The 16,331-nt window shown below is 45.4% G+C and overlaps 2 long non-coding RNA genes across 3 annotated transcripts; both read left to right on the forward strand.

The window, feature by feature from the left end:
- Positions 1-3,723: 3,723 nt before the first annotated feature.
- On the forward strand, positions 3,724-7,787 carry LOC310890113. Its single transcript, XR_014577034.1, has 2 exons — positions 3,724-4,735; positions 5,509-7,787. It is a non-coding gene; the product is annotated as an uncharacterized lncRNA (long non-coding RNA).
- A 1,678-nt stretch (positions 7,788-9,465) lies between these two features.
- Positions 9,466-15,638, forward strand: LOC310890114. Of its 2 annotated transcripts, none has more exons than XR_014577035.1 (2): positions 9,466-10,503; positions 13,360-15,638. It is a non-coding gene; the product is annotated as an uncharacterized lncRNA (long non-coding RNA). The 2 variants fall into 2 exon arrangements; XR_014577036.1 differs by lacking the exon at positions 9,466-10,503 and adding an exon at positions 11,569-12,586.
- The last annotated feature ends 693 nt before the right edge of the window (positions 15,639-16,331 follow it).

Here is a 16,331-nt window from a genome sequence, read left to right on the forward strand (position 1 = left end):
TTGTGCTCTTCAGCCATTGGTGCTTTCTTTCCTTGATAAAGATCACCTTATAACCACAAGTTCTGGTTGTAAACAAGGATTCCGTTGTCTCAGCTCTGGGCACTCATTTAACCACTTAGCACAGTGGGTTCTGGCTTAGGACTGTGGTCAGTAGTGTAGAAGGCAGTGATAAAATAAATAGTGTTACTATTAATATGGGATATTGATAAACCTCCTTAAAATATTCTCTTTACCTGTCTGTCTACATTTTATCTCAAGTCATTTCCCAGCCCTGTAAAGTAAAAGGAACCGTTTTCCTGACACTGTCACTAGATAGCTAGTTACTAGGGAATCAGATCGTGGGAAGCTCAGAAACTAAAAAGGCACCATTCTTTATTTCTTAGTTTGGTCTTCATTTCTTAAAATTCACAGAAACATATAATTATTTGGGGTGGAAAAGACCTTTATGATCACTGTGTCCAACCATTAGCCTAGCACTCTCAGTCCACTGCTAAACCATATCCCTAAGTGCCACATCCCCACATGTCTTAGCTACCTCCAGGGATGGCGACTCCACTACCTCCGTGGGCAGCATGTTCCAATGACCAACCAACCTCTTCATGAATAAATTCTTGCCGATAGACAATCTAAACCTCTGTTGGGGCAACTTGATGCCATTGCCTTATCACTTGTCACCTGAGAAATGAGACTGACACACTCAGTAAGAAAAAAGGGTTAATGCTAGGAGAAGGAGTTAGTGTTAGCATTAGTAAGACAAACTGAGAGAAAAGATAGAAAAAAAGTTAGTTTGGGGGAGAAAGAAGAGATTGGAGACCTAAAAGAGGCAGTTGACGGGCTGTGCTCCTTCTCCTCTACCAAGACAGGGACTCCCTCTTGTTAAGCCTTGCGCCTCCATCTTTTGGTCGGGAATAGATTTGACTAGTGCTATGATCATATAAAAAGCTTGTGGGTTGAGACAAAGACAGTTTAATCAGACAAAAAAGGAAGAGACATAATAATATGTACAAAGCAGGTGATGTACAATGCCCTTGCTCACCACCCACTGACTAATGCCCAGCCCATCCCCAAGCAGCTGTCCTTCTCCTACTACAGCCCGCTACGCCATGAAATTGTTCAGCATGACACCACATGGTATGGAACATCCCTTTGGCCAACCTGGGTCAGCTGTCCCAGCTGAGTCCCTTCCCAGCTTCTTGTGCACTCCCAGCCTCCTCGCTGGTGGGGTGCTATGGGAAGCTGAAAAGTCCTTGACTTAGTGTAAGCACTGCTTCGCAACAGCTAAAACTTCAGCATGTTACCGGCATTATTCTCATGCTAAATCCAAAACACAGCACCATACCAGCTACCAGGAGGACAATGAACCCTATCCTAGCTGAAACCAGGACAATACCAACCCCTTATTCCATACCATGTATGTCATGCTCAGGTCCCACACTTTCCAGTATTTTCCAATTAATCACCACTTTTCATATACGTATATGAAACGTCCACTGAGTTTGTTTAGTCTGTGAATGACTTTGGGCTCCATCTCTCACAACAATCTTTCAGTGCAGAAGAGATGGTGTGTGGTGTTGGATCGTCGCATGCTGAATCTTGTTCTGATTCCATCACACCGCTGTGCTTGTCCAGTTTTATCAAAATTCATTCATCGTTATCTGTGTGACTGTTAGCGTAATACCATGAATGTGACAGATAGCAATTATAGTAGTGATGACCTATGGTATTATATAGTAATTAACATCATGCAATTCAAATCATGGGCTATTCTCACCCAACATTAAATCCCTTTGAGGAACACATCAGACTTCCCCATCCTTCCACACTACCCAACAAGTGCACCCAGGTCCTTGAGCAAAAGCAGTCCCATGGATGGGCTTGCCTTTGCCTGAGCCAGGAACAGCCCAGACTGTCTGACCCTGAATGCTTTTTATGTGCACTACGGGGACTTTATTCCCTTCTACAGTAAGTAACAGGTTTGATTGGGCAGGTCTGTCTTGGTTGGCAGAACCCCTTGTGTTGACTAACCAGGTGGCCTTTGCCACATGTGTATCCCAATTTTTGAATGTCCCAGCTCCCTCTATGTTCAGTGCGCTCTTTAACAGGCCATTATATGCTCGATTTTCCCAGAGGCTGGTGCATGATAGGGGATGTGATATGCCCACTCAATTCTGCGCTCTTTGGCCCAGGTGTCTATGAGGTTGTTTCAGAAATAAGTCCATTGTCTGACTCAATTCTTCACGGGGTGCCATGTTGCCACAGGACTTGTTTTTCATGTGTTCGGGGCAGTGGCATGGGGCACAGGGTGTGTTTCCAGCCATCTGGTGGTTGCTCCCACCATTGTAAGTACATGGCGCTTGCTGTTGCAGGTTTGAGGGAGCGTGACATAATCAGTCTGCCAGACCTCCCCATAGTTATATTTCAGCCATTGTCCTCCATACCTGAGAGGCTTTAACCGTTCGGCTTGCTTGATTGCAGCATGTGTTTCACAATCCTGAATAACCTGTCCAGTACTGTCCATGGTCTGGACCACTGCTCAACCAAAAGCCCACCTATATGTTTCATCTCTTCCTTGATGGCGTGAGGTGTCATGGACCCACTGATCTATAAATAATTCACCCTTCTCTTACCAGTTCAGATCCACCTCAGCCACTTCAGTCTTAACAGCCGGATCCACCTGCTGGTTGTTTTGGTGTTCTTCAGTGGCCCGATACTTGAGTAAGTGAGCATGTGTGGCGTACTTTTACGACCAGGTTCTATACCAGGGCTGCAATGTCTTGCTAAAATACAGGAAGTTTCTTTCTTCCTTCCTTCCTTTCTTCTTTCTAGACTGTGTTAGTTTAACTGTGAGGAATGGGAAGCTGAATTATTCAGATTTACATCTTTTTTTTTCTTTTGTTTAGTTTCTTTTGTTTTTGTTTGTTAGTTTAAAGGAAGTTGGAGCACACAGCTATAATTTGCGTGCCTAGAGAACCTATGGCCTCTCACCAGCCCAGCGAGTCGGTGTTAAAATGCTCTCTGCACAGTGCAAGGCCGCCCTCTGTTGGTAAACGAGGCGGCAGCAAAACGGAACACTTTCTTTTTTCCTTTTCTTTCTTTCTTTCCTTTCTTTCTTTTTTTTCTTTCTTTCTTTCTTTCTTTCTTTCTTTCTTTCTTTCTTTCTTTCTTTCTTTCTTTCTTTCTTTCTTTCTTTCTTTCTTTCTTTCTTTCTTTCTTTCTTTCTCTTTCTTTCTTTCTTTCTTTCTTTCTTTCTCTCTTTCTTTCTTTCTTTCTTTCTTTCTCTCTTTCTTTCTTTCTCTCTTTCTCTCTTTCTTTCTCTCTTTCTTTCTCTCTTTCTTTCTTTCTTTCTTTCTTTCTCTCTTTCTCTCTTTCTTTTTCTTTCTTTCTTTTCTTTCTTTCCTGCCTTCCTTCCTTCCTGCCTGCCTGCCTCCCTCCCTCCCTCCCACCCTGTCTTTCTCCCTTCCCTTCCCTTCCCTTCCCTTCCCTTCCCTTCCCTTCCCTTCCCTTCCCTTCCCTTCCCTTCCCTTCCCTTCCCTTCCCTTCCCTTCCCTTCCCTTCCCTTCCCTTCCCTTCCCTTCCCTTCCCTTCCCTTCCCTTCCCTTCCCTTCCCTTCCCTTCCCTTCCCTTCCCTTCCCTTCCCTTCCCTTCCCTTCCCTTCCCTTCCCTTCCCTTCCCTTCCCTTCCCTTCCCTTCCCTTCCCTTCCCTTCCCTTTTCTTCTTTCCATCTTCAATTGTTTCCTTGTTTCCTTCTTTCATTTTTTCCTTCTTCCTACGTTTCTAGAAAGACCTTACACTTCTCACACAAATCCATTATGGTTTCTTGCTATTGTTGTTTTTTGCTATGTTCGTTTTCCAATTGCCAGGCCCTTCTGGGGTCCTGGCTGAACTTCCTTAATTATCATCTCTTTTGACAGTTTTTCGTCTTTGCTGCTGTGTAACCTGAGTCCCTGAAGCAGCCACTGGACTCACGGGTCCTTTCAATGACACGCGGCTGCTCACTCACACTCTGTGCCCCAAAATAACCTGGCCTGAGCTGGGGATATCCACAACACCCCAGTGCTGCGACTGGCCCGTTGGAGCCCCTGCTAGCCTCCATGGAGGCAGACAGATGCTCTGGTTCCCCAAAGGTTGGCCCTGCTCCTGGAGCAATTTGAGGGGACAGAGTCCAAAAGTCCACTCTTTTTCACAAAATTTATTATGTGCTCCACTAGGTCTTAGCATGAAATGTTTTATCTACTCTGCACCGATACGTTTGCAGATATACAGGTATTTAGTTACTTTGTCTTACGAATGCAAATATGCATATACAATTACATGTAAGAAAATACATGCATGCATGTATATAAAATAGCGTGTCTGCGTAGAAAACCACTGTGTATATTTACACATAATTGCATTTATTTGTAGATATACATACACGTGTCCGGACTTGCACACACTGCACGTATCGTAGATAGATATTTTCACATTTAGCGCTTCCCGGCCGAAAGGCAGCGAGCCACGAATCAGCGGGCGAGCACATGACATGTTGCTCGAACAGCACGCAGCCAATCAGAGAGGCACTGTGAGATGAGTGCTCCCTCATCGCCACAAAATGTCAGCCCCCAGTGTGTTGCACGGGGAGGGAGTTCTTGTTCCCGTGGCCACTGCATAAGCCAGACACATAGGCCGGTTTGGGCTACCAGTCACAAGAGAAGGCATAATTGGGAGGAGGCAGGGGGGTTCTGCCTGCTGGAGGGTAAGACTGGTGGGAGGTTCTTGGAAGCCTGGGAGGGGTGACAGAGGGTGCTGGTGGCCTGCTGCAAGAGGTGTCTCAGTAACCCACCTGAGCTTCTGGCCGAGCCAAGTCGTCTGCAGGTCCCTCCAGGTGGTTGGCGTGGTTTTTGTCATGTGAGTTTCAAGACGATCCTGAGGAACGTCTCTTCTAAGGAAAGCCAGCGCTGCCATCTGCCCTGTCTGTGGAGCATGTTGCTGTCCTCGGCTTGCTGCAGAATGAGAGTGCTGAGCCCTCAGGGGATGCTTGGCTTCCAAGTGGTGTTGCTCCTTTGTGGCCGGTGGCAAGGAGGACAGTGCTGAGAGCTCGAGGTAGTGCCTTCAGTAGCTCTGCTCTTCAGAGCCAGCTGGGCTTCTGTTCCTTGGCAAAAATCAGCTGCACTCATTTCTCCCAGAAATGTTGCATCAGGAGTTTGGCAGTGCAAGTGAGGACTTTTTCCAGCAAATGCAAGGCAATCTTGGCAGCAGCAGTTGAACTTGTTTCTCTGAGTATGTGGAGCCTCGGCTGCTGTCAGCACTGCGGGGAACAGCATCAGCGTTGCAAGGCAAGATCTGGCACAGGCTGTCATGGCGCACTTCCTTTATGGAGCCCTATAGAGTGTTTAGTCTTAGCCACAGATTCAGCTGTTTGCCCCTTGCTTTTTCAACTTTATTGCTTAGCACAGTATTGCATACGGGGAAGCACAGGAAAATGCTCACCTGATTGTTTTAAAGACTGATGTTTGTTTTCATTTCCAGCAGGTGGTGCCACTGAGAGAAGGAGTGTGCTATCCTGGCCCTTCGCTGAGTTACACAGCTCTGCTGCTGCCAGTGCACTTGGGCAGTGGGGATTTAACAGCAGAAGAGCACTCTTTGGCCAGCATCTGATGGCTGTAGGGAAGATGGCGCACTGTGCAAGCAGATCCAGTAGAGAAAGGCTGGTAAGGGAGTATCTGTCCCTCTGGCTTTGTCAGAGAGGCAGCATTCTCAGGAGAGATACCGTGGACCTCAGGAGATGTGTGATTTAGTTGTTTTCCTCCCGGCACATGCTTTTGACAGGCATGGCTTTCAGGTTAGTTGCCAGCACAAAAGTGGAAGGAGCCAATGGTAGGAGAGTTGTCAGTTCTTTTGGAAGAAGGCTCCAGGGGAGACAACCCACTGCCAGGAATAAGGAAGTTTCATCTGGTCCTTTGAATGAATCTTTGAGATCTTCTGGAAATTCTTCAAATTACTCCTCAGTACCAGAAGCCTCCATGTTTTTCTGTGTTTCCAGGAAAATCCTCAGGCACGGGCTAACACTGACACATCTCTAAATACTGTCGTTGGGCTAAGAAGGTTCTTTGACAGTTTCCTGCCACTGAGTTTTCCAAAAGTCTGGCTGTGTTATTTCTTTCCCCCCTCATTTGAAGCAATCTTTGCAGTACAGTCATCCCGGGGCAATGAATGGTTTTAAATTAAAAGAGGGGAGATTTAGATTAGAGGCCAGGAGGAAATTCTTCACTCAGAGGTTTGGCCTGAATGACCCCAAAGCACTGAGGATCTCTATTTTTACTGCTGTACTTCAGTGCACAAATGGGGCCTCTCTTAGGTAAATACTAGCAACACTTCCCTCTGGGTGAGGTACTTGATAAGGCAGGGGAACGGTTTTTAATCATGCAGATTTCCATGAATTCTGGCCTCCTAAATTTCAGCAGTGGAGCCAGCTGTGGACTGACATGCTCCTGGCAGAGCCATTCTCCTTGTTAGATCTTACCTCTTGAGCTCAAAATTGTTTTTGTTACTTTGGTTCTTTAGCTTTCAAAAGCTGCAGCTTATGGGTGTATCCTTTGATTACTCAGTTTTGACAAACATATACGAGTTTCATTTTTTCATGCTGCTTTTTGACATATGAAAGCAAACTTTATTACGCTAAATAACAGAGGACCGGGGCACAAAGTGGCTATTTTGGAAATCATCTTGTAATTATAGATTAACTTGAAGGAGAAAAGAAGGCGGTCTCTTTTAGGTGTAGTTAATATAGCTAAGCATATTTTTACATGGTAGTAAAAAATAATAATTTGTCAAAGTCTTTCAACAGAAAGAGAGCGTGGCACTTAGGTATGTCAAACAACTTGATCCCAGCTATATAAATCACAGTAAAAATTCATCTGGAAGAAGTCTCAGATACTGGAAATTTGTTAAAGAGTAATCATAGAATCACAGAATACCCTGAGTTTGAAGGACCCACAAGAATCCACACAGGACCACCCAACAACCAGACCCTATGTCTGAGAGTGCTGTCCAAATGCTTCTTGAACTCCAGCAGACTCAGTCTCATGACCGTGCCTTGGGGAGCCTGTTCCAGTGCTCGACCACCCTCTCAGTGAAGAATCTTTTCCTAACACCCAGCCTGAACCTCCCCTGTCACAGCTCCGTGCCTTTCCCTCGGGTCCTGTCGCTGTCCCCAGAGAGCAGAGATCAGCGCCTGCCCCACTGCTCCCCCTTGGGTGGATACCGGAGGCTACGATGCGATCTCCCCTCAGCCTACTCTGCTCTAGGCTGAACAAACCAAGTGACTTTAACCGCTCCTCATACATCTTGCCCTCTACACCCTTCACCATCTGCATAGCCATCCTTTGGACACTCTCTAATAGGTTTGAGTCCTTCTTATATTGTGGTGCCCAAACCCACACATGATACTCAAGTGGAGTCTGCACCAGCACTGATTAGGGCGGCACAATCCCTTCCCGCAACATTCTGATTGTGAATTCTGATGGTGAATCTGGGTGGCAACATTGCCAGTTGTCTGCTTGCATTACCATAAAATCCCACAGCAGGAATTTATTTGGTGAATTTATAAGGAGTAAATATTATTGAATAAAGTAAATATATCTTTACATATAGGTAAGCTTGCAATTCCGTATGTCAACTATGGGAAAGTCTTCAGAAAAGGCAGGTAACAAGGCTATGTAATTACACTACTTACTTTCTGTGGTAACTTTTTATGTATTTATTTATTTAGAATTCTTTTCACCCTGTCATTAAAAGAATATTGACTAGTTGTGCTCTTCAGCCATTGGTGCTTTCTTTCCTTGATAAAGATCACCTTATAACCACAAGTTCTGGTTGTAAACAAGGATTCCGTTGTCTCAGCTCTGGGCACTCATTTAACCACTTAGCACAGTGGGTTCTGGCTTAGGACTGTGGTCAGTAGTGTAGAAGGCAGTGATAAAATAAATAGTGTTACTATTAATATGGGATATTGATAAACCTCCTTAAAATATTCTCTTTACCTGTCTGTCTACATTTTATCTCAAGTCATTTCCCAGCCCTGTAAAGTAAAAGGAACCGTTTTCCTGACACTGTCACTAGATAGCTAGTTACTAGGGAATCAGATCGTGGGAAGCTCAGAAACTAAAAAGGCACCATTCTTTATTTCTTAGTTTGGTCTTCATTTCTTAAAATTCACAGAAACATATAATTATTTGGGGTGGAAAAGACCTTTATGATCACTGTGTCCAACCATTAGCCTAGCACTCTCAGTCCACTGCTAAACCATATCCCTAAGTGCCACATCCCCACATGTCTTAGCTACCTCCAGGGATGGCGACTCCACTACCTCCGTGGGCAGCATGTTCCAATGACCAACCAACCTCTTCATGAATAAATTCTTGCCGATAGACAATCTAAACCTCTGTTGGGGCAACTTGATGCCATTGCCTTATCACTTGTCACCTGAGAAATGAGACTGACACACTCAGTAAGAAAAAAGGGTTAATGCTAGGAGAAGGAGTTAGTGTTAGCATTAGTAAGACAAACTGAGAGAAAAGATAGAAAAAAAGTTAGTTTGGGGGAGAAAGAAGAGATTGGAGACCTAAAAGAGGCAGTTGACGGGCTGTGCTCCTTCTCCTCTACCAAGACAGGGACTCCCTCTTGTTAAGCCTTGCGCCTCCATCTTTTGGTCGGGAATAGATTTGACTAGTGCTATGATCATATAAAAAGCTTGTGGGTTGAGACAAAGACAGTTTAATCAGACAAAAAAGGAAGAGACATAATAATATGTACAAAGCAGGTGATGTACAATGCCCTTGCTCACCACCCACTGACTAATGCCCAGCCCATCCCCAAGCAGCTGTCCTTCTCCTACTACAGCCCGCTACGCCATGAAATTGTTCAGCATGACACCACATGGTATGGAACATCCCTTTGGCCAACCTGGGTCAGCTGTCCCAGCTGAGTCCCTTCCCAGCTTCTTGTGCACTCCCAGCCTCCTCGCTGGTGGGGTGCTATGGGAAGCTGAAAAGTCCTTGACTTAGTGTAAGCACTGCTTCGCAACAGCTAAAACTTCAGCATGTTACCGGCATTATTCTCATGCTAAATCCAAAACACAGCACCATACCAGCTACCAGGAGGACAATGAACCCTATCCTAGCTGAAACCAGGACAATACCAACCCCTTATTCCATACCATGTATGTCATGCTCAGGTCCCACACTTTCCAGTATTTTCCAATTAATCACCACTTTTCATATACGTATATGAAACGTCCACTGAGTTTGTTTAGTCTGTGAATGACTTTGGGCTCCATCTCTCACAACAATCTTTCAGTGCAGAAGAGATGGTGTGTGGTGTTGGATCGTCGCATGCTGAATCTTGTTCTGATTCCATCACACCGCTGTGCTTGTCCAGTTTTATCAAAATTCATTCATCGTTATCTGTGTGACTGTTAGTGTAATACCATGAATGTGACAGATAGCAATTATAGTAGTGATGACCTATGGTATTATATAGTAATTAACATCATGCAATTCAAATCATGGGCTATTCTCACCCAACATTAAATCCCTTTGAGGAACACATCAGACTTCCCCATCCTTCCACACTACCCAACAAGTGCACCCAGGTCCTTGAGCAAAAGCAGTCCCATGGATGGGCTTGCCTTTGCCTGAGCCAGGAACAGCCCAGACTGTCTGACCCTGAATGCTTTTTATGTGCACTACGGGGACTTTATTCCCTTCTACAGTAAGTAACAGGTTTGATTGGGCAGGTCTGTCTTGGTTGGCAGAACCCCTTGTGTTGACTAACCAGGTGGCCTTTGCCACATGTGTATCCCAATTTTTGAATGTCCCAGCTCCCTCTATGTTCAGTGCGCTCTTTAACAGGCCATTATATGCTCGATTTTCCCAGAGGCTGGTGCATGATAGGGGATGTGATATGCCCACTCAATTCTGCGCTCTTTGGCCCAGGTGTCTATGAGGTTGTTTCAGAAATAAGTCCATTGTCTGACTCAATTCTTCACGGGGTGCCATGTTGCCACAGGACTTGTTTTTCATGTGTTCGGGGCAGTGGCATGGGGCACAGGGTGTGTTTCCAGCCATCTGGTGGTTGCTCCCACCATTGTAAGTACATGGCGCTTGCTGTTGCAGGTTTGAGGGAGCGTGACATAATCAGTCTGCCAGACCTCCCCATAGTTATATTTCAGCCATTGTCCTCCATACCTGAGAGGCTTTAACCGTTCGGCTTGCTTGATTGCAGCATGTGTTTCACAATCCTGAATAACCTGTCCAGTACTGTCCATGGTCTGGACCACTGCTCAACCAAAAGCCCACCTATATGTTTCATCTCTTCCTTGATGGCGTGAGGTGTCATGGACCCACTGATCTATAAATAATTCACCCTTCTCTTACCAGTTCAGATCCACCTCAGCCACTTCAGTCTTAACAGCCGGATCCACCTGCTGGTTGTTTTGGTGTTCTTCAGTGGCCCGATACTTGAGTAAGTGAGCATGTGTGGCGTACTTTTACGACCAGGTTCTATACCAGGGCTGCAATGTCTTGCTAAAATACAGGAAGTTTCTTTCTTCCTTCCTTCCTTTCTTCTTTCTAGACTGTGTTAGTTTAACTGTGAGGAATGGGAAGCTGAATTATTCAGATTTACATCTTTTTTTTCCTTTTGTTTAGTTTCTTTTGTTTTTGTTTGTTAGTTTAAAGGAAGTTGGAGCACACAGCTATAATTTGCGTGCCTAGAGAACCTATGGCCTCTCACCAGCCCAGCGAGTCGGTGTTAAAATGCTCTCTGCACAGTGCAAGGCCGCCCTCTGTTGGTAAACGAGGCGGCAGCAAAACGGAACACTTTCTTTTTTTCTTTTCTTTCTTTCTTTCCTTTCTTTCTTTTTTTTCTTTCTTTCTTTCTTTCTTTCTTTCTTTCTTTCTTTCTTTCTTTCTTTCTTTCTTTCTTTCTTTCTTTCTTTCTTTCTTTCTTTCTTTCTTTCTTCTTCTTTCTCTCTTTCTCTCTTTCTCTCTTTCTCTCTTTCTCTCTTTCTCTCTTTCTCTCTTTCTCTCTTTCTCTCTTTCTTTCTCTTTCTTTCTCTCTTTCTTTCTCTCTTTCTTTCTCTCTTTCTTTCTCTCTTTCTTTCTCTCTTTCTTTCTTTCTTTTTCTTTCTTTCTTTTTCTTTCTTTCCTGCCTTCCTTCCTTCCTGCCTGCCTGCCTCCCTCCCTCCCTCCCACCCTGTCTTTCTCCCTTCCCTTCCCTTCCCTTCCCTTCCCTTCCCTTCCCTTCCCTTCCCTTCCCTTCCCTTCCCTTCCCTTCCCTTCCCTTCCCTTCCCTTCCCTTCCCTTCCCTTCCCTTCCCTTCCCTTCCCTTCCCTTCCCTTCCCTTCCCTTCCCTTCCCTTCCCTTCCCTTCCCTTCCCTTCCCTTCCCTTCCCTTCCCTTCCCTTCCCTTCCCTTCCCTTCCCTTCCCTTCCCTTCCCTTCCCTTCCCTTCCCTTCCCTTCCCTTCCCTTCCCTTCCCTTCCCTTCCCTTCCCTTCCCTTCCCTTCCCTTCCCTTCCCTTCCCTTCTTTCCATCTTCAATTGTTTCCTTGTTTCCTTCTTTCATTTTTTCCTTCTTCCTACGTTTCTAGAAAGACCTTACACTTCTCACACAAATCCATTATGGTTTCTTGCTATTGTTGTTTTTTGCTATGTTCGTTTTCCAATTGCCAGGCCCTTCTGGGGTCCTGGCTGAACTTCCTTAATTATCATCTCTTTTGACAGTTTTTCGTCTTTGCTGCTGTGTAACCTGAGTCCCTGAAGCAGCCACTGGACTCACGGGTCCTTTCAATGACACGCGGCTGCTCACTCACACTCTGTGCCCCAAAATAACCTGGCCTGAGCTGGGGATATCCACAACACCCCAGTGCTGCGACTGGCCCGTTGGAGCCCCTGCTAGCCTCCATGGAGGCAGACAGATGCTCTGGTTCCCCAAAGGTTGGCCCTGCTCCTGGAGCAATTTGAGGGGACAGAGTCCAAAAGTCCACTCTTTTTCACAAAATTTATTATGTGCTCCACTAGGTCTTAGCATGAAATGTTTTATCTACTCTGCACCGATACGTTTGCAGATATACAGGTATTTAGTTACTTTGTCTTACGAATGCAAATATGCATATACAATTACATGTAAGAAAATACATGCATGCATGTATATAAAATAGCGTGTCTGCGTAGAAAACCACTGTGTATATTTACACATACTTGCATTTATTTGTAGATATACATACACGTGTCCGGACTTGCACACACTGCACGTATCGTAGATAGATATTTTCACATTTAGCGCTTCCCGGCCGAAAGGCAGCGAGCCACGAATCAGCGGGCGAGCACATGACATGTTGCTCGAACAGCACGCAGCCAATCAGAGAGGCACTGTGAGATGAGTGCTCCCTCATCGCCACAAAATGTCAGCCCCCAGTGTGTTGCACGGGGAGGGAGTTCTTGTTCCCGTGGCCACTGCATAAGCCAGACACATAGGCCGGTTTGGGCTACCAGTCACAAGAGAAGGCATAATTGGGAGGAGGCAGGGGGGTTCTGCCTGCTGGAGGGTAAGACTGGTGGGAGGTTCTTGGAAGCCTGGGAGGGGTGACAGAGGGTGCTGGTGGCCTGCTGCAAGAGGTGTCTCAGTAACCCACCTGAGCTTCTGGCCGAGCCAAGTCGTCTGCAGGTCCCTCCAGGTGGTTGGCGTGGTTTTTGTCATGTGAGTTTCAAGACGATCCTGAGGAACGTCTCTTCTAAGGAAAGCCAGCGCTGCCATCTGCCCTGTCTGTGGAGCATGTTGCTGTCCTCGGCTTGCTGCAGAATGAGAGTGCTGAGCCCTCAGGGGATGCTTGGCTTCCAAGTGGTGTTGCTCCTTTGTGGCCGGTGGCAAGGAGGACAGTGCTGAGAGCTCGAGGTAGTGCCTTCAGTAGCTCTGCTCTTCAGAGCCAGCTGGGCTTCTGTTCCTTGGCAAAAATCAGCTGCACTCATTTCTCCCAGAAATGTTGCATCAGGAGTTTGGCAGTGCAAGTGAGGACTTTTTCCAGCAAATGCAAGGCAATCTTGGCAGCAGCAGTTGAACTTGTTTCTCTGAGTATGTGGAGCCTCGGCTGCTGTCAGCACTGCGGGGAACAGCATCAGCGTTGCAAGGCAAGATCTGGCACAGGCTGTCATGGCGCACTTCCTTTATGGAGCCCTATAGAGTGTTTAGTCTTAGCCACAGATTCAGCTGTTTGCCCCTTGCTTTTTCAACTTTATTGCTTAGCACAGTATTGCATACGGGGAAGCACAGGAAAATGCTCACCTGATTGTTTTAAAGACTGATGTTTGTTTTCATTTCCAGCAGGTGGTGCCACTGAGAGAAGGAGTGTGCTATCCTGGCCCTTCGCTGAGTTACACAGCTCTGCTGCTGCCAGTGCACTTGGGCAGTGGGGATTTAACAGCAGAAGAGCACTCTTTGGCCAGCATCTGATGGCTGTAGGGAAGATGGCGCACTGTGCAAGCAGATCCAGTAGAGAAAGGCTGGTAAGGGAGTATCTGTCCCTCTGGCTTTGTCAGAGAGGCAGCATTCTCAGGAGAGATACCGTGGACCTCAGGAGATGTGTGATTTAGTTGTTTTCCTCCCGGCACATGCTTTTGACAGGCATGGCTTTCAGGTTAGTTGCCAGCACAAAAGTGGAAGGAGCCAATGGTAGGAGAGTTGTCAGTTCTTTTGGAAGAAGGCTCCAGGGGAGACAACCCACTGCCAGGAATAAGGAAGTTTCATCTGGTCCTTTGAATGAATCTTTGAGATCTTCTGGAAATTCTTCAAATTACTCCTCAGTACCAGAAGCCTCTATGTTTTTCTGTGTTTCCAGGAAAATCCTCAGGCACGGGCTAACACTGACACATCTCTAAATACTGTCGTTGGGCTAAGAAGGTTCTTTGACAGTTTCCTGCCACTGAGTTTTCCAAAAGTCTGGCTGTGTTATTTCTTTCCCCCCTCATTTGAAGCAATCTTTGCAGTACAGTCATCCCGGGGCAATGAATGGTTTTAAATTAAAAGAGGGGAGATTTAGATTAGAGGCCAGGAGGAAATTCTTCACTCAGAGGTTTGGCCTGAATGACCCCAAAGCACTGAGGATCTCTATTTTTACTGCTGTACTTCAGTGCACAAATGGGGCCTCTCTTAGGTAAATACTAGCAACACTTCCCTCTGGGTGAGGTACTTGATAAGGCAGGGGAACGGTTTTTAATCATGCAGATTTCCATGAATTCTGGCCTCCTAAATTTCAGCAGTGGAGCCAGCTGTGGACTGACATGCTCCTGGCAGAGCCATTCTCCTTGTTAGATCTTACCTCTTGAGCTCAAAATTGTTTTTGTTACTTTGGTTCTTTAGCTTTCAAAAGCTGCAGCTTATGGGTGTATCCTTTGATTACTCAGTTTTGACAAACATATACGAGTTTCATTTTTTCATGCTGCTTTTTGACATATGAAAGCAAACTTTATTACGCTAAATAACAGAGGACCGGGGCACAAAGTGGCTATTTTGGAAATCATCTTGTAATTATAGATTAACTTGAAGGAGAAAAGAAGGCGGTCTCTTTTAGGTGTAGTTAATATAGCTAAGCATATTTTTACATGGTAGTAAAAAATAATAATTTGTCAAAGTCTTTCAACAGAAAGAGAGCGTGGCACTTAGGTATGTCAAACAACTTGATCCTAGCTATATAAATCACAGTAAAAATTCATCTGGAAGAAGTCTCAGATACTGGAAATTTGTTAAAGAGTAATCATAGAATCACAGAATACCCTGAGTTTGAAGGACCCACAAGAATCCACACAGGACCACCCAACAACCAGACCCTATGTCTGAGAGTGCTGTCCAAATGCTTCTTGAACTCCAGCAGACTCAGTCTCATGACCGTGCCTTGGGGAGCCTGTTCCAGTGCTCGACCACCCTCTCAGTGAAGAATCTTTTCCTAACACCCAGCCTGAACCTCCCCTGTCACAGCTCCGTGCCTTTCCCTCGGGTCCTGTCGCTGTCCCCAGAGAGCAGAGATCAGCGCCTGCCCCACTGCTCCCCCTTGGGTGGATACCGGAGGCTACGATGCGATCTCCCCTCAGCCTACTCTGCTCTAGGCTGAACAAACCAAGTGACTTTAACCGCTCCTCATACATCTTGCCCTCTACACCCTTCACCATCTGCATAGCCATCCTTTGGACACTCTCTAATAGGTTTGAGTCCTTCTTATATTGTGGTGCCCAAACCCACACATGATACTCAAGTGGAGTCTGCACCAGCACTGATTAGGGCGGCACAATCCCTTCCCGCAACATTCTGATTGTGAATTCTGATGGTGAATCTGGGTGGCAACATTGCCAGTTGTCTGCTTGCATTACCATAAAATCCCACAGCAGGAATTTATTTGGTGAATTTATAAGGAGTAAATATTATTGAATAAAGTAAATATATCTTTACATATAGGTAAGCTTGCAATTCCGTATGTCAACTATGGGAAAGTCTTCAGAAAAGGCAGGTAACAAGGCTATGTAATTACACTACTTACTTTCTGTGGTAACTTTTTATGTATTTATTTATTTAGAATTCTTTTCACCCTGTCATTAAAAGAATATTGACTAGTTGTGCTCTTCAGCCATTGGTGCTTTCTTTCCTTGATAAAGATCACCTTATAACCACAAGTTCTGGTTGTAAACAAGGATTCCGTTGTCTCAGCTCTGGGCACTCATTTAACCACTTAGCACAGTGGGTTCTGGCTTAGGACTGTGGTCAGTAGTGTAGAAGGCAGTGATAAAATAAATAGTGTTACTATTAATATGGGATATTGATAAACCTCCTTAAAATATTCTCTTTACCTGTCTGTCTACATTTTATCTCAAGTCATTTCCCAGCCCTGTAAAGTAAAAGGAACCGTTTTCCTGACACTGTCACTAGATAGCTAGTTACTAGGGAATCAGATCGTGGGAAGCTCAGAAACTAAAAAGGCACCATTCTTTATTTCTTAGTTTGGTCTTCATTTCTTAAAATTCACAGAAACATATAATTATTTGGGGTGGAAAAGACCTTTATGATCACTGTGTCCAACCATTAGCCTAGCACTCTCAGTCCACTGCTAAACCATATCCCTAAGTGCCACATCCCCACATGTCTTAGCTACCTCCAGGGATGGCGACTCCACTACCTCCGTGGGCAGCATGTTCCAATGACCAACCAACCTCTTCATGAATAAATTCTTGCCGATAGACAATCTAAACCTCTGTTGGGGCAACTTGATGCCATTGCCTTATCACTTGTCACCTGAGAAATGAGACTGA

This window comes from Anser anser (genome assembly GCF_964211835.1).
Source record: "Anser anser genome assembly, chromosome: Z".
NCBI lineage: Eukaryota > Metazoa > Chordata > Aves > Anseriformes > Anatidae > Anser > Anser anser.